We start from the raw sequence: 22,712 nt of genomic DNA, 5'->3' as shown, positions 1-22,712 counted from the left end.
CCCAACTTTCTCCAACAATCGTTCTCAGAGTGGTTGGATTTAGCACAATACCCACATGTAACTTGAGGGGTCACAGTCGATCCAACAGATGGTGCCCCCCTAACCTGAGTCGTCCCGCTACGACCTCCCCTAGATAGAGCTCCCCTAGAAGCTCCAGCAGTTCTCGTTTCTCCTTCCCCTCTTCCCTTTTTAGAAGGGTATACAAACTTACTGGTCTGCCCAGTAGTGCGACTAGGGAAATTCCTTTTTCTGTTGTGAAAATTCCTCACTTGAGATCTTGCATTCTCAACCCTTTGCGCTTTCTCTAAAGCCTCAGTAAAAGTAGAGATTTGGGCTGCAGCCAGGCCCTCCGGAAGTTCCACATTAAGTCCCTGTACAAACCTTCTAATCCTCCTCTGTTCATTGGCTACTAACTCAGGACCGTATTTGGAAAGTTTAGTGAACTTCCTTTCATACTCTGCTACAGTAAGGGTTCCTTGTTTCAACTTAATAAATTCGTCCTCCCTCTTCTCTTGGATTAAGGGCGGAAGAAACTTTTCATTAAACTCCCTTGTGAAATTCTCTCAAGTCCAAGGGTTTCGAGCCCTTTCCCATTTTCCTTTTATCAAATCCCACCAAGCACGGGCTATTCCCTCAAATTGGAAAGCAGCAAAGTTCACTCGCCTATCCTCAGTGTAGTTTAGAGCGGCGAATATATTGGTCATCCTTTCTAACCAATTCTCTGCTATTTCGGGGTCAAGTTCACCCATAAACTTAGGCGGGTTAAGCTTTAAGAATCTTTCCAGGGCTCTATCCTCCCTTCTATCCTGGGCCCCAGGTTGGTTAAATGGTCCAGGACCCTGTCTCTCCGCTAGACGTTCTAGGATATCAGTCATCCTATTGATGGCAGTAGCCACTTGGTTACGCTCAACATTTTCCTGTCCCTGGGTCGGTCCAGTTGCCGATCCCTGGTCATCCCCCTGAGGTTGGGCCTGTCTAGACGCTCGCCCACGGCCTCGACCACTTCTTAGTCCTTCCATTAGCCTAAATGTGCCTAGTGCAAGAAATGGATTAACTTAAGCAGAAAAGAAGAAATATATCGAAATTAGAACCAACCAAGAAAGCATTGAAATTAACAATAATTTACATTCACAAGCATGTCAAATTCGTACAATTAGCAAGTTAGGGACAATTCACAAAATATAGCACACAGGTGCTCAAAAGTATACTTTTAGTCACAGAAGACTAAAGTAAGAACAAGTGCCCAAAAGTAGGCTACACAAGCATGCAAAATACAATGGCCTCAGCACTCGCGTCACCCTAACTAGTCCTAACTGTACCAGTCAAAAGTCAAAAGGGTCAACGACTAAGATCCTAGTCCACAGCAGGGCTATCAGGAGGAACCTCCTCCTCCAGATCCTCCTCCGGATCCTCCTCCTCAGCGTCGGGAATCACCTCAGTAGCGTCCTCAACCAATCTAGTCGCATCAGCCAGGATCTCGAAAGCCCGAGTACGGACATCCCGTCCTAGCCTAGTGAGTCGAGCCCTAGTATCCTGAAGCTCCTCGTTAACCACTGCAGATGTGGCTACCTCACCCTCCAGCACCTCCTCGAGCTCGGCAATCCGCTCACCCTGAGCGCCAACCATCTGCCTAAGCTCGTCTACCTCAGCCTGTAAATCACGGTTGGCATCCACCAACTGACGACGCTCGTCGTCCAGAGCAAGCACTATATGGTTCGGGTAGGCGAAAGTCAACCTACACGAACATCGAGGGTATCATAAGGTGAGTAGCGTACTCAAGCTCCTCCCGCTAGAGCTCGGTAGAAGATAGTCCTAAGAGGCTCGTAATGACCATTCGCATGGCCATTCCCATTAGCTGTCGGGGCTCCATTTCCGTCATCCATCCCTGCAAAATAATAATAATAATATTTTTCAGGTTGGAAACTTAAATCACTACTCAGTTCCAATATCCTGCAATGCATGCCTAACTAAATCGTTGGTTCATCCCAATCGTCACTTGAGGTAGGACTAACTTAGATGCTAGCTCGCCTCAAGTATCACTTAGGGTAGGATTAAGTCATCCCATATCGAGTCTTAAAGGTAGAGAATCTAATATGTCTCCCATATAGACCTCTAACCTAGTGCTCTGATACCAACTGTGACGCCCCACATCTCCCTAAGGCGAACCAAAGGGTATCCGCAGACGCCTGCCCAGCTCTCGCCAGGACTCAAGCAATTCCATTCAAATTAAAATCGAATTAAACACTTCGAAGAGAGCAACATGAATACAATAATGCGGAAGCGTTCAAGCTTAACAAGTCACTTAACGTGTAACCGGCACATCGGGTAATCATGAAACGACTTAAATTCAAAATACACGTCAGGGCCCAAACTTTTCAAGTTTACAATTTCCAAAAGTACAACTCAAACCAGGACCTAGTCAAAATACATAGCAGGAGTCTTAACAAAAGTACAACGGATGGTTTCTCCATACTTCTCCAAGATTCGGTCCTGTTAAGGAAAACAAAACTATAGGGTGAGCTAAACGCTCGTGAGGCCAAGAACACACATGCAAGCACTTTGTTCAAATAGCAATCCCAAATTCAATAAATAAAACCATGTCCTTTCAATAATCAATCATTCGAACAGGAAAAGTAATCAGAAACAATTCAAGGATATAGTAGCTCTCAGGAGCTAAGTTCCACTCGCTCTGCCGATGTCATTCGTATACCTTCCCGCGTTGACCCTCCTGTCAATCGGGTCGGTATTTCCATTCCCGTCGATCACCACTTACTTCCCTCCGTCCACCGTACACCACAAGGGCCCACAAGTCATTTATAAGGCGATACTCCACGAGTATGCCAAGCAAGACCTCTCATTAGGTCGAGCTTTTATATATCTCATGGCTTGCCCCAGTCCCCGACCAAGCCCATTGCCGGCTTGAGTCCAAGGTCGGCCTATGAGTTTGGGCGTCCTCCATTCATTTGAAAGTCGAGGAGGTTCACTCCAACGACACATGTATTCATGACATAACATTGCATTTCATTCATTCATTCAATACATTTCATTCATTCATTAGAAATTAGAACGAGTGCGATAAAGTACGCACCCGCCCTTATTCTTAAAACTTCCAACAATTACCACAAATAAGCAAGTATCAAAATTCACACACTTGACACTCACCGAGCAATTCAATAAGAACTGTTTTCTGGGAGTTCAAGTGTCCACTGTGAGATCCTCTTGAAGGTCTCCTTGTGCGCCTGGCAATTAATAGTGGATAATCACACAATTAACCCACTTATCAAGAAGATTGTACACTAGTACAATCTAAGGATTATTTCGCAAAAGGAACCTCAATTACACGTAAATCGAGGTTCAACCTGCCTTTTATTATGTACAATATTATTTGAGTTTTTATCATGAAAATCGTGAGCAAAACGTTTAAGAATATCAAAAGGATAAAGAGTTCTTGAAAAACTCTATTTCTTTGAAATTGGAAAATTTTCAGTTTTATTATGAATCTTTGAAAAATCGTAACTCGCTCAGCATAAGTCAAGAATTGGAAAACTTTATACCATTGGAAACCTCTTAGAAAGTACTATAAGTTCCTAGAAGACACTTTTCCATGAATCGAAGTGAAAAGTGTTCAAAAACGAGCTTGAAGATGCAGGGTTGGTTTACAAGGCAGAATTAAGTTGGATTTCGGCCAACTTTGGAAATTCGGCACGATTCACATGTTGCAAACCGGCCACTGAAATTTGCAGCTCAATTAGTGTTACAAGTGAAGTTTATAAAAAAACAAGCGGATCAAGAATCGGAGTTTCGAGTACCGAGATACGGTAGCCCGAAGTTGGGGAAATTCAAGACTGGAGAAGAATTTCCAGATTTGAACCTCCAACACTAGAAATTTAATTAGGTATCGAAACGAACTTGGATTGGTACCAAAATTGGTAGTATTTTACTCCCATATGAAAGGTACCGCTCTATCAAATTTCAGGGAAAAATACCTTCGGAAAGATAGTTAATTAGTCAACCAAAGTTCAGGAAAAATTCTAAGGCAATCTGCCTTTTGACTTCCATTTCCAAATTCAAATCGTTTAACCATGAAAACTATCCAACCATGGTTCATTTGTGAAATAAAGGTCTAAGATACATCCATGATACCTTTGGTAAGTGATGAGCATCAAGAACTTCAATTAATAAAATCATTCCCAAGTTTTCCCCAAATCAGTCCAAATACTACGTTTTTTCCAAAACAGGGCAGTCTTCTTGTTTTAGTCACAACTCAATCAATTTAACTCGGAATGAGGCATGGTTTATGGAGTTAGAAAATACATTCACAGGACTAAAGGTTCACCGAAGGAAATGTTCTGAAATTCGGCAAGCAACCAGCTCAAAATTGAGCCTCAAGTTGCTGCCTCTACAAGCCATTCCAGCAAATCCGAGAGACAGGACAGCTAACTTAAAACATTTGGTTCGGATCACTCACAAAGAATCAGAACATTCATTTTATCTCAAATTAAATCCAGGAATATCTAGTTTCAAACGCCACCGACGGTACTTGATTTCGACACTCGAGGACAGAGTTATGGCCAAAATGCTACTGCTGGACAGAGTTACCCGAAAATAATTTTCCAGCTTGCATAGGTCACGAATAAATTCATTTGCCCATCCAAACGTTAATGTTTTCCAACGAAAATTTTTACACATATAATATAACATATAAACATCAGGTTCATGCCAATAAATCACCAAAAATGGGCCTTATCATGGCCGAACAAAACAGGGGCAGTTTCGGAAATTTCTTGTCATGACCTATACTTTGAGTTTCCAACAATAATACTCCATGAATCCATCATTATAACCATTAAACTACCATTAAATCCAACATTAATCCTCTAATCAGCAACAACAACCCAAGTGTGGGAATACAAAGAGCCCACTTTCACATTTTACAACCATATCAAGCTAACCAAATGCATGCATGAACTTAACAAGGTAAGATAGCTTCCAAACTTCAAGTTTCCAAGAGTGGATCATGACTTACTTTGGTTTGATGTTCAGGCAGAATTTTCAGCCCTCTTTTACCCCAGAAAAACCGTGATTTTGCAGCCTTTTTGTTAGCTAAATCCAACCTCCAAGTAGTTTGCTAGATGATCTCCAAGTTTGGTGAAGATTGGTTGAGGTTTTGGGTTGATTTAGTGAAGAAATTTGTGAAGCAAGAGAGTGAGTGAGAGGGAGATGTTGGCCGGCTTTCTTGGTGAGAGAAGGTGGAGAGTGATCAGATTTCTTTTAGCTTCCAAGAGAAGATTAAATGAGTGGTGTAAATTCACCCAAAAGTCAACTCTCATTAGGGGCCGTTTGGTGCGATTACGGCTCGATTTTCTCGCGCGTTTGGTTCACTAGTGCACTAAACCTCCAATGCATTTATATTCATGTAAATATTCTTCACTCTTAATTGTCCCGAAATAAGGGTCTAAAGTCCCTCAAATAAAGTCGCGCGTGTGAAAACGCGTACCGTCAAAGTTAACGTTATAACGCGAAACTTCCGAGAAATTCTTATAACGATTGCACTACTAACTATCACTTGAGTATTTATTCATAAGATTACCTATTTTAGAACCATAGTACAAGTCTCCAATATTCCAAGCTTATTGTGCTACTACGCGGATAAAATCTCCATGTACTATTCACTATTTTTACTAAACGCACTCCAGGAAATTAATTTTCGAAACGAATCATTTTAAAAATATAACGAAATTATATTACCATGTATTTAGGTCTAATAAGACTAGAAAATATTCCTTGGAAATAAAATCCAATTAAATAATTTATTAAGCCATAAATTAGGCATAAAATAATAGTTTTTGCGAGTCCTCACACAGGCTAGTTTAGTATAGTTTTTGAATTTTTGCGATTGTTCTCGCGCTAGTGCTAGACTAGGGTTGGATGAATTTGGATTGTAAATATTTTAATGTATATGGGAATGTATGAGCCTTGGAGCTGGATTTAAGTATTAATGTATACTTTAAGCTTGGAAATTATTATTCTAGTTCCTTTCTATGGTTGTAAGTTGTTTTCTTTCAATTAGTGAGTGGTCCTGATGAGAGCTGGGCAGGCGGTCCGCTAAACCCTGGGGTACGCCCTAAGGGGAGGTTGGGTCATCACAAACTGGGTTGAGTTGTCTTCATCAAAGTTGTAGCCCTTTTGCTTAGCTTCGAAACGGTATAAATTTTATCCCAATCCAATAATCGTAGCTTCGGTTGTGACCAATACGCTAAGAGACGTCGAACCTGTCTTTTTGTTCTATGTCTTAAATCTTATTTCCGGCTACTTTTCTAGCTTGGTTTTGTAATTGTATGATAGTGAGCCTATTGAATGGCTATTATAATGAAATTATCTGTGTGTGACTTTGGGACTGATTGAGGAAAAGAATGAAGGCATAAATGGCTGGAAAATAGGTAAATATAAAGGGCGTGCTGCCCAAATTTGCACTCGAGGACTAGGTAAGGATTTGAGGATGAATACCACTTGAACCATCTGGGATATTTGCGTCTTCTTTTATTGAGGTATATAAGTTAAAATTCGGCCGAAACTTATACCCTTGGAAAAATGAAATTTATGACTAAAAGAAATATGTTTTCTCCATTTTTTCGACTCAAATGGTATTTCAAAGTATAATTGCTTCAAACTTTCAAAGTTTTAAAAGCGAGCATGAATTTTTCGGAATTTGATAAGTATCTTGAATACTACTTAAATGAGTTGCATTTACATGATTTTCTTGAAGCGAAACTCCTCTGTTTTGAACTCTAGAGAGTTTTACATTTGCAAATGATATTTTATCACAGATTTGGACTCCAACCAAGGAGTTGGACCTGAACATGACTTTTGAAAGGCACTAGACCTTTGGTGAGTGCTTCCAAATACCTGATTGAATTGGACACTTGTTTTCAATACTTGACCAATGTAATTTAATTATATGTAATTTATTTGATCGGGCAAGAGTGTACTTTATCGCACTTGCCCTAATATGATATATACTTGTTTATTGTTGCAATTGACTTGATATACTTGTATTTGACTTGTAAGTGCTGAGCGGCAGCATGTACCACATTCAATACGAGTGGGAGGTACCTCTCATTCCCGTTTCCGTATTTTTATTTTGATTCCGTCGATTGGAGATATTATCTCATCGACTTCTTGGGGACCCAAACCCCACTGGTTAGTTAATCGAGTCGAGCCGGCAAAGACTTGGTCGATTAGATAACGAACCATGGGTATCTAGTGTTGTCGAGTAGAGTGTTATCTCCTCGACTAATCAGTATACTCGAGTATTACCACCAGTGTTTATTGAGGATTTTGGGCCTAGTAGGGAGTTTGGATGGTGGACGGAGAGTAGTTTAAATGGTGCTCTACTGGATTGGTTACTTACTTAATAGTTGACGGAGTGTCAAGTATTACTTGATCAAGCTCTGGTGATGCAATGGAAATTTGGCTCCTGAGAGCCATCCGTATCATTATACTTTGGAATGAGTAGTACTTATCGTGTTATTTTTTGTTTTAAAAGAAAAACTTTACACTCGCGCATTTTGAGATTTGCTACTTGAAGTGTTATTGCTCACTTTTATGAACTTTTCATGCTCATTACTTTGCTACATTGAAACTTGTACTTATAAACAATGGTCGATTTGCTATTTGGAACCTCACTGGGCTTTTAGCTCATTCCACGCCATTTGTTTTCCTTACAGAGAGTACGAACGAGGCGTGGGACTAGTACAGACTAGCGTAGTCTAGTTTTTGAATTTTGTAATTGTACTCGCATGAGTCGCTCGATTAGGGTTGAATGTATTTAGAATTCCAATCTTTTGATGTTTTTGGGATTGTATGGATGGTTGAGATAGAAATGAATATATTTGTATGTTCCAAACTTGGGAGCTGTTATTTCATTTATTATTGAGGTTGCACCCTATTTTTTTTTTATGTGAGTGAGTGAATCCTAGCGAGAGTTGGGCAAGCGACCTACCGAACCCTGGAGTACCCCCTAGGGGGAGGTGGAGCCGTCACATTGGCGCTCTCTCGGGGTTTGTAAAACTATCATCAGGTTTCTTTCACGACCTCCTCAAACCTTAGAGTATACCGATATACCATTAATAATTATCACCACCCATTGATACAAATACGGCTTAAAATCCCAATGCATTAAGTCCATAATTGCTGCTAGTGCCGTAGTCAACCTAAAAGGCGTAACTGTGAATTCGAAATACCATATCTTAAATTGAAAATGGTCTGAAGTATTTCAGTTTCTAGGATTCGGAACTGGTAATAGTTCTACTTTAAATCCAACTTAGATAGTACCATAGCTCCTTACTGTTGATCGAATTCTTATCCATGTAAGGCAAAAAGGGTATTTGTTCTTAATGGTCATGTTGCTCAAGTCTCGATAGTCTATGTATAACTTCAAACTTCCATTCCAAATATGATATCCGGTCTCTTAATCGTTAGGCTCATTAAATCTATCAAATATTTTCTTTCACCAACTCAAATCTCACAATTAATAGAGCAAGTTGGCAATCAAGCATTGGGTCAGCTTTAACCCTAAGTTCTTGATTTTTGGTCCACCGCCGATCCCTGGTCACCTCCAAGATCTCAAATTTGCCTACGCTCTCAAGTACAATCTTGACTACGTCTACTACCGTTCATGTCTTATCACCAAGCTAAAGATGTGGGGCAAAGTTTAAATATGCCTGCAAGCCATGAAATCAATTAAAAGCAAGTAAATTGTCATATGTTATAAAAGATCATAATAGTTACACCAAGTTGGAATAGGTTTATCAAATCATTTCTAAAGGAGAAGAGAAACGACAAGGTCATAACGGAACGTGCCGAGTTGCCAAGATACAAAACAACAAAAGGACTTTTCCTTTTTTACAAAAGATTACCACCACAAATGGCCAGTCTAGACTAGGTAAAACTACAACTCCTATTCCTCGAGTGGAGTCAAATCCATCCCCACCCGTATTACTTCCATTACTTGGATCTCTTCTCATAACCATTATCATTAATCACCCCTTCTGGCCCTCGACTACTTTGTAGTGAATCTAGCAGACTGCCAAGTATTTCCTCTTTTCTTTGAAACTCTAAGACAATTCGAAAACTTATGCTCGATACTACCACACCTCAAACATTTTCCTTATTTTCTCCAGCACTCAGCCTCAGCGTGGTTAATATTGCCACAATATCCACAAGTTACGTGAGAAGTCATGGCTTGATTAGTTTGAGAATTTTCTTTGTATTTCTTCTCTAGTTCCACGTTCTTGTGTAGCAACTCAATTTTCTCCGTATATTTTTGTTTCCACCGTCCTTCCCAGTAGTCAGCCAATTTCTTTTGAAATTCTACCTCATTTCGAAGAATGTCCATTTCCTTATGCATCTCTCCCAAATTTGTCATTTCAGCAATTGGTTTAAGTCAATTGCTAGCCTGCCAGGCAAATCAAGGGATTTAAATAATAACTATTCACAATAGAAGCTCTGGCCATATTACTCTTTTATTCTTTCGCTTCTAGGTTACCTCAGAATATAAATCTTAACTATTCTCTGCTTAATATGGACGAGCTCTTGAATCTCCACAAGATTACTATTATTACTTACAAATATTACAAAATACGGAGATTTTATTCCTTAATATAAAAGTTCCATACTCTAGTTCACTCTCCAATTCTCATCTACAAGGTTGCTCGAGAAGAAACCCTAACTTCTTACTTTTACTAGTGCCTCATTTCATTCCCTCAAACCAATCTATTATTTCAAGGTTAGGCCCTCCGTGAAACTTAGATGGGCGAACTTCAAGAATCGCTCAATTCTTGATTATCCATATGGGTTTCGGGTTGCCTACCCCCACGCCCTCGGTCCCTTGGACCTCCACGGTCGTCATAGTTTTAAGTATATCTAAATGCAAATTAAAACAATTATGCGAGGGAACACTTAAAACAAAAGGCGACATGAAAAACATTTGAAATAGCAACTAGAATATATTAACATTTCAAGGTTCATACAATTAGCAAGTCACGGGCATTTACAAAAATATAGCACACAGGTGCTACAAAAGTACATTTAGTCATGCATGTCAAAAGTAGATTCAAGTTCTTCAAAAGTAGGTTACACAATTTAACAAAATACAGTGGCCTGTAAACTAGCACCACCCTAGTTATTTTTAGCTTCAACAGTCAAAAGGTTTATCACTCCTAGTCTAATTCGCATCCAAGCCACTAGCCTGATCACCCTCTTCCGGGTCCTCCTCGAAAGGCTCATCCTCAGGAGTGCCCTCATGAGCCAGACTATCGAAAGCCTGTATTGCCTCTTCTATCAATATGGTGATATCAACTAGAATCCCAGAAGCCCAATCTCGGACCTCTTCACCTATCCTAGTCAATCGAGCCCTAGCCCTCTGAAGCTTATTACGAGCGGCCTTAGTCCTAGCCGTCTCGTCTACATCGTCCCCTCTAACTCCTCAATCCTCGTACCCTGAGCATCTATCATAGCGCTCAGCTCCTCGATCTTGTGGAGTAAAGCTCCGTTGGTATTCACCAACTGACGACACTCGTTGTCGATAGATAATACGAGATCATTAGGGTAAGCGTACGTTGCCTTACAGGGACAACGGGAAACCCTAGCAGCAGGCGAGAATCGAACACGAGCTCCTCCACCTAGTGCTCGATAATAGACCAGCCTAAGAGGCTCCACGTGGCCATTAGCATGACTATTGCCATTAGAGGCATGACTCCCGTTACCATTCTCTATCCCTACAAAACAACCACAATTTCCGGATTAGAAATTTAGAATCACTAACTCGCTCAAATATCACATAACTGAGATATCTCATTCCTATTTTCGAGGGTAAAGTCTCTAATATATCCTCCAAATAAATCTCTAACCTAGTGCTCTTTTCCTCCAATGCCGTTTAAGAAATTCTTGAGTACCAATTCTCTTTAACCACTGGATTACAATAGGTTAATGTTCAAGTGAATTCCATGGTCCGGTATCCTAAACTTTTAGCCTAAGATACACTACAGAGATTTGAAGCCTAAGCTCTGATACCAATTGTGACGCTCCCACTTCTCCCTAAGGCGGACCAAAGGATATCGGCGAGACGCCTACCCAACTCTCGCCAGGACTCAATACAATTCCAGTTCAAACTTAAGGATAACGACTAATAACGAAGTCGAAATAAAGACAAGAAATCATCTCCATACATGAATATTCAATCTTACATCACAAGTTTCGAAATAAAACCACTTTCCAAAATATACAACTTCCCAAAAGAATGTCTAGACAAATACATTTCCAAAATTCTATCAAAAGAGTCATCAAGTAGGCTTTTCCATAATCCCTTCCAGTTCACCTCCTGTTAAGGAAAACAAATCTAACGTGGTGAGCTAATGCTCAGTGAGGCCAAGAAAACATGCAAAACACATAGTTCAAGTAGCAATGGCATTTAAGCAAGAATTAAAGCTGTAACATTCAAGCAATTCACAATTTTCAATATAACACATTCAATGAGGATATAGGAGCTCTCAGGAACTAAGTTCCACTTGCTTTACCAAGCCTCGATCGAATACCTTCCCGCGATGACACTCCGTCAACCAGGTCGGCATTTAAGTCTGTAGAACTCCACTTACTTCACAGTTCCATCCACCATACACCGCATCGGGCCCGCACTTCAATAAAAGGCACTACTATTCGAGTAGGCCAAGCAAGATCTCTCAATAGATCAAGTTTACAGTTATCTCATGGTTTGTTATTCTTGGTTTTGATGATCACAAAAGTTTGTTTATACAGACCAAGAAAGTGAACACTTTGATCAGGTCTGTTGGAACAAAGAAAGCATATGTTCGTTTATCTCCTGACTACGTTGCTTTGGATGTGGCAAACAAGATTGGAATAATATGAATGAATTTAGTCATTGTTTTGTTTTCGATCAAAGATATTGTCTTTTAAGTATGTCTAGTTTGTCATTCTTGGTACTTTGAAATATTTGTCTAACCTTCCTCAAATACAAGTGTTTTTTGTCTATCCAAGAATCAGGTTCAAATATGTCATGAAATGTAAAACAACCAAAATGAGAAGCAAAAACAGGACAATCAGGTTGGACGGCCGAAAGGAAACTGTCGGACGTCCGAAAAGATAAAGAACATCAGGAAGGAAGCACCGTCGGACGCTCACATGGAAGCATCGGACGTCCGGAAGGATCGGACGCTTGCCATCGGACGCTAATCAACCGCATCGGACGTCCGAAAAATTCCAAGATAACTTGCTAGCTCTCGGCCCAAGGTCGGACGCTGTGCTGTCGGACGACAAAGAACTTATCGGACGTCCGAACCTCAACTTGGCTATCATCGGACGATTGGTTCGGACGATGATTCGATCGTCGGACGTCCGACAGCCCCAACGGCTAGTTGACTCTTCAGCTGCCTTCTATCCGTTGGAAGCATTGATGAAGCCCATTTCTGGATCCCTTTAAAATCAAACTGGTCTGAACGAAGTAGGGACTTTTGCTCACTTTGTTTACAAGTTCTCAAGAGATATTTTAGCTAGAAAATAGTCTCCAAAGCAGATTTGTATTAAAGTGGTGTGAATTTCTGTTGAGCATTTCTTTTGTGGTTGAAAGGATCTTTAGTGTAGCTTTGTTGAGGGTTTTCTGAGTGATTGTAAAACTTCCTAGCTTGACTAAGTGAGGCTTAGGGCAAGGAGGAAGAGCTCCCTCCATTGTACATCTAGTTGATCTTCGTTCATCAAAGAGAAGTTGCTCTTCCTAGTGTTTGGTCTTCAAGTTTGGGTAAAGCTTGGTAGACACTTGGTTTGTTTCTCTATTTTATATTTCTGTTTAATAAAATCTTCATTGCTTATCTATACTTGCTTCTCTGATTAATATTGCTATTGTCTTCTAATCTACTTGGTTGATCATTACTAAAAAGGAAGGTAAATTTTCATTAAAGAAAAAGTGCATAAACTTGGTTAAGATTTTAATCAACCAATTCACCCCCCCTCTTGGTTGTCTGTGGGACTTACAATTGGTATCAGAGCTTGGTCTCCTTGAGATTAAGCTCTAACGGCTTGGAGTAAAGATGACAACCAGTCATGCTATGTTTGTTGAGGGGCAATCTGTTACTAGGCCTCCCATGTTCAGTGGCTCTAACTATGTTAGCTGGAAAGAACGAATGATTATCTTTTTGCAATCTATCGATATTGAACTATGGTTTATTGTGAGTGAAGGACCGCATGAAGCTAACTTTCTTGATGCAGATACAGGGTTGCTTCGGCCAAAAACAAGAGTTGAAATGAATGCTCAAGATAGGACTAACCTCACATTGAATGCCAAGGCCATGAATGTTATTTATAGTGCCCTAGATTCAAATGAATCAATCAGAGTAAAAGGCTGCAAATCGGCTAAAGAAATGTGGGATAAACTAAGAGAAATCCATGAGGGTGGTGACAATGTGAAAGAACAAAAAAAGGCCATCTTGGTCACGAAATATGAATCATTTAAAATTGAACCTCTTGAGGATATTGACAAAATGTATTGCAGGTTCACTGACTTGATCAAAGATCTCGAGGCGTTGGGCAAAGAGTACACCTTGGGAGAGAAGAACAGGAAAATTCTCAATGCCTTGGGCAAAGAATGGGAAAATAAAGTGACAGCAATAGAGGAGGCCAAGGATTTAAGTTCTGTGCCTATTGAATCTATCATTAACTCACTAACCACTTATGAGTTGAAACTGAAATCTAAAGTGCAGGAGGAAGAGGATGCTAGAGCAAAGAGAAACATTGCTCTAAAGACTACTCAAGGTGAAGATGATTCTACTCATCTGGATGATGAAGACTCGGATGGTGATGATAATGATCTTGCTCTCATCACCAGAGGCTTCAAAAGAATCCTGAATAAAAGAAAGTTTAGAAGGGGAGGACCTAGCAATCAATTCCAGAATCAGCCATCTATCGCAAAGTATAAAGGTAAACAAGATTTCAACAAGAAACAGTTGGACAAATGCTTCGAATGTGGACAGATTGGACATTATGCAAACGAATGCCCCATGAAGAAGATGAAAGATGGAAAAGCTGATCGAAAGCCAAGATTCAACAATTTTCAGATTACTTGGAATGAATGCAACTCCGAAGGGGAAGTTGAAGAAGAAGAAGAATCTGCTCAAATGGCCTTCATGGCTATTGGAAATAATGAGGTAACCTCCACTGTGACGGCCCCACCTCCCCCTAAGGCGAACCAGAGGGTTCGGCGGGCCGCCTGCCCGGCTCTCGCCGGGACTCAGTCGTTCACTAAAGTCCTCAAATGAATTACAAGAATAAACCTCAAATATACATCACATGGTCCACAAATATACATCCAAGTCTCCAATAATTACATGTCACAAATGCAGCGGAAACTAATTCCCAACTATACATCAAATGATTCCAAATCCGAAACTGTACAAGATATAGGCCATCCATTCACGTGAATAAGCACAACAAGTCCTGCCTTTGCCTTGAGCCCTGTGGAGGGGAATAAAATATTTTTGGGGTGAGCTAGAAGCTCAGCGAGTAACCAGAAAATCAGTAATCAAATAGTTTTCACAAAAATTCATTTCATTGATGTCATGGTTCAGAAATCAGATGTACGTATTTTTGCTCTCGTGAGCCAGTGAAATCATTGTAATGTTTTAGAAGTTCAATAAGTAACCGGGGGTAAAAATGTAATTTTGTTACAGGTCAACATTTGCACAGTGAGAGTAAAACAAAAGCAGAAAATGACACCACATGGTAATTCCACAAAGCTCAATGAGCTAAAATCTCAATGAGGTTCCGAACATGAAATTTCATAACAAAGCCAACACATTAACCATCAATAATCAATAATTCAAGAAACATTTACAATGGAAAGCGATAGTAACATATTCATTAAAAGGATACCGCTCACATGGAGCTATTCATTTGTTCGTTCCCCGGACATTTCCCCTTATTCCTCCAATTATTTGAAAATTTCATTTTTATAAATAAACCCTCGTTCATCTTTTTATTCGTTCATCCCCTTTTCCGGACGTTGACCGGACTCCACCCATCCGACGTTGGCCGGACTCCACCCATCCGGACGTAGCCGGACTACAAGGTAATACTCGAGTATACCAAATTCACCCAGGGTCACCATATCGCCCGACCGAGTCCGCTTCTGGCTCGAGTCGATCGGTAACGAAGGGCGGTGGCCAGTTCAGCCAAAAGGCTTACATCATGCGCAACTAGCATTTAATCATTAATCATTGAAAATTCATATTTATTTAGGTCGAGTGCGATAAAGTACACACTCGCCTAGAAAACTCGTTTTAACAATCATCGAAAGTACTTAACACATTTTCAATTAATAATGACAAGCCAATAAGTCAAGAATTACAGCAACCAAGGGACACTCATATGCAAGTACGCATGATATGCAAGAAAACAGTTCAAAAGTAACTTTTGGAAACAGTTTAAAAGTAAATAATGCAGGAAACGGTTCATAAAGAACTTCAGAAATAGTTTGAGGTCACTCACCTCAATGGCTCAGAAATCATCCATCATGTATCATTGCCTTGCTCAAACCCAAGTCTTAGATCACAAACTCAATGCAAACTAGTCCTTTAAAAGTTCGGACAGCACTTCCCCTGAATTTGCTTACTTTTCCAGCCGTCAAGGTTTCATTATTTCCTCAGCCAGTTCCAAAGTCACACAAATAAGTTCATCCAATAGCCATTCAGCAAGCTCCAAGTAGTACTAGTACAAGTCAAGCTAGGAAAAGTCCGGAAATGAAGGTTAAGCTCAAAACCAGAAAAACAGTTTTGACGTCATTTTGCGGTAATGGTACCAAAGGCTCTACGATTGTCGGATGAAAGTGCAAGACCCACCGTTTCGAAGCTATGGAACAGGGCTACAACAATGTAGAAGGTCACTAAGTCCAAATCCTAGCACAACTAGGTCAAATTTGCCAAATACTCAACTGGAAACACCAAAAAATAGGTTTACAAATCACATAATGCTGTAATTACTATAACTCAGTCTATACAGGTCCAAATGCCAAAATTCCAAAGGCATATGGTAGCTAAGATATCCAGCTACATTTCATCAGAAGACACCAACACCTAAATCCAAAGAAATTCCAGTCAAAACAACCAATTACAGTCGCAAATCCCAATTTCGGGTAAACCAGAACAGCAATAGTAATTTCGAATTTTCTCATTCCACACTACTCCGAATGACCTGAAATTTTGTAGGCACCTTTAAAATGTCATTCCCTACAACTTTCATGTTCTAAGCCAAGGCCAATTCGGCCTCTAACTAGGAGCTATAAAACCGGACAGAATGTAGCTTCACAAAACCTAATTTTCTGAAATTTCTTCCAAAACAGAAATTGATTGCACTTAATCACTTTTTCCACCTCCTAGAGTCATTAAACATCATTTCCAATCATCATACATGACCACCCAATCATATCCCTATGAAAACAGAAAAATCTCCAAAAATAATAAAACTTCACCAATTCAACCAAACTCAAGAAATAATCCATGAAATTGCATCTTATAACACCACTAATCATGAATTGAACATCATTAGAGGAAGGAGAGGTGTTCATCCACCACTTACCTTAGCAAAACAAGAGGGAGAGCTACTTGTCACCTTAAGCTTCCAAACAACTTCACCAAACAACTCACTATCACTAAAAGAAGAGGTTTTATGGAGTAGAAACTAGATCAAGCAAGTGTTTTGGAGGATTTGAGCTAGATAATTGCCAAACTTTGAAGAGGTTTTTCTTCCTTCTTTGCTAGAGAGAGAATCAGCCAAGAGGTTGAAGACAAAAATGAATTTTGTGTGATTTTTGAGATATTTAAGCAATTGGTCAAAAAGTCAAGAAAATGAATAGTAAGTCATAAGCTATTTCCAATACAATGGTGACACTTGTCACCTCCATAAATGCAATCTTATCTTTTCTTTTTCCTCTCACATCAATCAATTCACATCCTCTACTTATCCCTTAACACCCGATAAATTTTACACAGTATCCGGAATTTAACCTAATTGGCCGAATTTTTCCGAACTTTTCGCACTTGTGGGTCCCACGTCCGTTATATATTCTTAATTTTCTAAAAACTCTCCAATACTAGGAAATTCATTTTAAAACTATTTTTGCTCATAAACTTTATCTGGGGAATTTCTCTAATCAAGAAAATGTAGAAAAGGCGGGCGATTAAAAAAAAAATATAAATCCTAGAAAATTAGAAAATTTCCGGGTTCTCAAACTCTTTTTTTTTCGGGGCGTCACAATCTCCCCTCCTTAAAAGAATGTCGTCCTCGACATTCCCTCTTGTACCAATTAAGTCAAGACATCCCGCACAAATCTCTCAAGAGTCAAATCAAACCCACAGTCCGGCATCCTAAACTTCAATCCTAGGATACACTACAGAGATCTGAAGCCTAAGCTCTGATACCAACTGTGACGGCCCCACCTCCCCCTAAGGCGAACCAGAGGGTTCGGCGGGCCGCCTGCCCGGCTCTCGCCGGGACTCAGTCGTTCACTAAAGTCCTCAAATGAATTACAAGAATAAACCTCAAATATACATCACATGGTCCACAAATATACATCCAAGTCTCCAATAATTACATGTCACAAATGCAGCGGAAACTAATTCCCAACTATACATCAAATGATTCCAAATCCGAAACTGTACAAGATATAGGCCATCCATTCACGTGAATAAGCACAACAAGTCCTGCCTTTGCCTTGAGCCCTGTGGAGGGGAATAAAATATTTTTGGGGTGAGCTAGAAGCTCAGCGAGTAACCAGAAAATCAGTAATCAAATAGTTTTCACAAAAATTCATTTCATTGATGTCATGGTTCAGAAATCAGATGTACGTATTTTTGCTCTCGTGAGCCAGTGAAATCATTGTAATGTTTTAGAAGTTCAATAAGTAACCGGGGGTAAAAATGTAATTTTGTTACAGGTCAACATTTGCACAGTGAGAGTAAAACAAAAGCAGAAAATGACACCACATGGTAATTCCACAAAGCTCAATGAGCTAAAATCTCAATGAGGTTCCGAACATGAAATTTCATAACAAAGCCAACACATTAACCATCAATAATCAATAATTCAAGAAACATTTACAATGGAAAGCGATAGTAACATATTCATTAAAAGGATACCGCTCACATGGAGCTATTCATTTGTTCGTTCCCCGGACATTTCCCCTTATTCCTCCAATTATTTGAAAATTTCATTTTTATAAATAAACCCTCGTTCATCTTTTTATTCGTTCATCCCCTTTTCCGGACGTTGACCGGACTCCACCCATCCGACGTTGGCCGGACTCCACCCATCCGGACGTAGCCGGACTACAAGGTAATACTCGAGTATACCAAATTCACCCAGGGTCACCATATCGCCCGACCGAGTCCGCTTCTGGCTCGAGTCGATCGGTAACGAAGGGCGGTGGCCAGTTCAGCCAAAAGGCTTACATCATGCGCAACTAGCATTTAATCATTAATCATTGAAAATTCATATTTATTTAGGTCGAGTGCGATAAAGTACACACTCGCCTAGAAAACTCGTTTTAACAATCATCGAAAGTACTTAACACATTTTCAATTAATAATGACAAGCCAATAAGTCAAGAATTACAGCAACCAAGGGACACTCATATGCAAGTACGCATGATATGCAAGAAAACAGTTCAAAAGTAACTTTTGGAAACAGTTTAAAAGTAAATAATGCAGGAAACGGTTCATAAAGAACTTCAGAAATAGTTTGAGGTCACTCACCTCAATGGCTCAGAAATCATCCATCATGTATCATTGCCTTGCTCAAACCCAAGTCTTAGATCACAAACTCAATGCAAACTAGTCCTTTAAAAGTTCGGACAGCACTTCCCCTGAATTTGCTTACTTTTCCAGCCGTCAAGGTTTCATTATTTCCTCAGCCAGTTCCAAAGTCACACAAATAAGTTCATCCAATAGCCATTCAGCAAGCTCCAAGTAGTACTAGTACAAGTCAAGCTAGGAAAAGTCCGGAAATGAAGGTTAAGCTCAAAACCAGAAAAACAGTTTTGACGTCATTTTGCGGTAATGGTACCAAAGGCTCTACGATTGTCGGATGAAAGTGCAAGACCCACCGTTTCGAAGCTATGGAACAGGGCTACAACAATGTAGAAGGTCACTCAGTCCAAATCCTAGCACAACTAGGTCAAATTTGCCAAATACTCAACTGGAAACACAAAAAAATAGGTTTACAAATCACATAATGCTGTAATTACTATAACTCAGTCTATACAGGTCCAAATGCCAAAATTCCAAAGGCATATGGTAGCTAAGATATCCAGCTACATTTCATCAGAAGACACCAACACCTAAATCCAAAGAAATTCCAGTCAAAACAACCAATTACAGTCGCAAATCCCAATTTCGGGTAAACCAGAACAGCAATAGTAATTTCGAATTTTCTCATTCCACACTACTCCGAATGACCTGAAATTTTGTAGGCACCTTTAAAATGTCATTCCCTACAACTTTCATGTTCTAAGCCAAGGCCAATTCGGCCTCTAACTAGGAGCTATAAAACCGGACAGAATGTAGCTTCACAAAACCTAATTTTCTGAAATTTCTTCCAAAACAGAAATTGATTGCACTTAATCACTTTTTCCACCTCCTAGAGTCATTAAACATCATTTCCAATCATCATACATGACCACCCAATCATATCCCTATGAAAACAGAAAAATCTCCAAAAATAATAAAACTTCACCAATTCAACCAAACTCAAGAAATAATCCATGAAATTGCATCTTATAACACCACTAATCATGAATTGAACATCATTAGAGGAAGGAGAGGTGTTCATCCACCACTTACCTTAGCAAAACAAGAGGGAGAGCTACTTGTCACCTTAAGCTTCCAAACAACTTCACCAAACAACTCACTATCACTAAAAGAAGAGGTTTTATGGAGTAGAAACTAGATCAAGCAAGTGTTTTGGAGGATTTGAGCTAGATAATTGCCAAACTTTGAAGAGGTTTTTCTTCCTTCTTTGCTAGAGAGAGAATCAGCCAAGAGGTTGAAGACAAAAATGAATTTTGTGTGATTTTTGAGATATTTAAGCAATTGGTCAAAAAGTCAAGAAAATGAATAGTAAGTCATAAGCTATTTCCAATACAATGGTGACACTTGTCACCTCCATAAATGCAATCTTATCTTTTCTTTTTCCTCTCACATCAATCAATTCACATCCTCTACTTATCCCTTAACACCCGATAAATTTTACACAGTATCCGGAATTTAACCTAATTGGCCGAATTTTTCCGAACTTTTCGCACTTGTGGGTCCCACGTCCGTTATATATTCTTAATTTTCTAAAAACTCTCCAATACTAGGAAATTCATTTTAAAACTATTTTTGCTCATAAACTTTATCTGGGGAATTTCTCTAATCAAGAAAATGTAGAAAAGGCGGGCGATTAAAAAAAAAATATAAATCCTAGAAAATTAGAAAATTTCCGGGTTCTCAAACTCTTTTTTTTTCGGGGCGTCACAATCTCCCCTCCTTAAAAGAATGTCGTCCTCGACATTCCCTCTTGTACCAATTAAGTCAAGACATCCCGCACAAATCTCTCAAGAGTCAAATCAAACCCACAGTCCGGCATCCTAAACTTCAATCCTAGGATACACTACAGAGATCTGAAGCCTAAGCTCTGATACCAACTGTGACGGCCCCACCTCCCCCTAAGGCGAACCAGAGGGTTCGGCGGGCCGCCTGCCCGGCTCTCGCCGGGACTCAGTCGTTCACTAAAGTCCTCAAATGAATTACAAGAATAAACCTCAAATATACATCACATGGTCCACAAATATACATCCAAGTCTCCAATAATTACATGTCACAAATGCAGCGGAAACTAATTCCCAACTATACATCAAATGATTCCAAATCCGAAACTGTACAAGATATAGGCCATCCATTCACGTGAATAAGCACAACAAGTCCTGCCTTTGCCTTGAGCCCTGTGGAGGGGAATAAAATATTTTTGGGGTGAGCTAGAAGCTCAGCGAGTAACCAGAAAATCAGTAATCAAATAGTTTTCACAAAAATTCATTTCATTGATGTCATGGTTCAGAAATCAGATGTACGTATTTTTGCTCTCGTGAGCCAGTGAAATCATTGTAATGTTTTAGAAGTTCAATAAGTAACCGGGGGTAAAAATGTAATTTTGTTACAGGTCAACATTTGCACAGTGAGAGTAAAACAAAAGCAGAAAATGACACCACATGGTAATTCCACAAAGCTCAATGAGCTAAAATCTCAATGAGGTTCCGAACATGAAATTTCATAACAAAGCCAACACATTAACCATCAATAATCAATAATTCAAGAAACATTTACAATGGAAAGCGATAGTAACATATTCATTAAAAGGATACCGCTCACATGGAGCTATTCATTTGTTCGTTCCCCGGACATTTCCCCTTATTCCTCCAATTATTTGAAAATTTCATTTTTATAAATAAACCCTCGTTCATCTTTTTATTCGTTCATCCCCTTTTCCGGACGTTGACCGGACTCCACCCATCCGACGTTGGCCGGACTCCACCCATCCGGACGTAGCCGGACTACAAGGTAATACTCGAGTATACCAAATTCACCCAGGGTCACCATATCGCCCGACCGAGTCCGCTTCTGGCTCGAGTCGATCGGTAACGAAGGGCGGTGGCCAGTTCAGCCAAAAGGCTTACATCATGCGCAACTAGCATTTAATCATTAATCATTGAAAATTCATATTTATTTAGGTCGAGTGCGATAAAGTACACACTCGCCTAGAAAACTCATTTTAACAATCATCGAAAGTACTTAACACATTTTCAATTAATAATGACAAGCCAATAAGTCAAGAATTACAGCAACCAAGGGACACTCATATGCAAGTACGCATGATATGCAAGAAAACAGTTCAAAAGTAACTTTTGGAAACAGTTTAAAAGTAAATAATGCAGGAAACGGTTCATAAAGAACTTCAGAAATAGTTTGAGGTCACTCACCTCAATGGCTCAGAAATCATCCATCATGTATCATTGCCTTGCTCAAACCCAAGTCTTAGATCACAAACTCAATGCAAACTAGTCCTTTAAAAGTTCGGACAGCACTTCCCCTGAATTTGCTTACTTTTCCAGCCGTCAAGGTTTCATTATTTCCTCAGCCAGTTCCAAAGTCACACAAATAAGTTCATCCAATAGCCATTCAGCAAGCTCCAAGTAGTACTAGTACAAGTCAAGCTAGGAAAAGTCCGGAAATGAAGGTTAAGCTCAAAACCAGAAAAACAGTTTTGACGTCATTTTGCGGTAATGGTACCAAAGGCTCTACGATTGTCGGATGAAAGTGCAAGACCCACCGTTTCGAAGCTATGGAACAGGGCTACAACAATGTAGAAGGTCACTCAGTCCAAATCCTAGCACAACTAGGTCAAATTTGCCAAATACTCAACTGGAAACACAAAAAAATAGGTTTACAAATCACATAATGCTGTAATTACTATAACTCAGTCTATACAGGTCCAAATGCCAAAATTCCAAAGGCATATGGTAGCTAAGATATCCAGCTACATTTCATCAGAAGACACCAACACCTAAATCCAAAGAAATTCCAGTCAAAACAACCAATTACAGTCGCAAATCCCAATTT

This window comes from Coffea arabica, chromosome 10c, assembly GCF_036785885.1.
Source record: "Coffea arabica cultivar ET-39 chromosome 10c, Coffea Arabica ET-39 HiFi, whole genome shotgun sequence".
Lineage (NCBI taxonomy): Eukaryota > Viridiplantae > Streptophyta > Magnoliopsida > Gentianales > Rubiaceae > Coffea > Coffea arabica.
The sequence above is the reverse complement of the archived record's forward strand: the minus strand, read 5'-3'. Positions refer to the sequence as shown.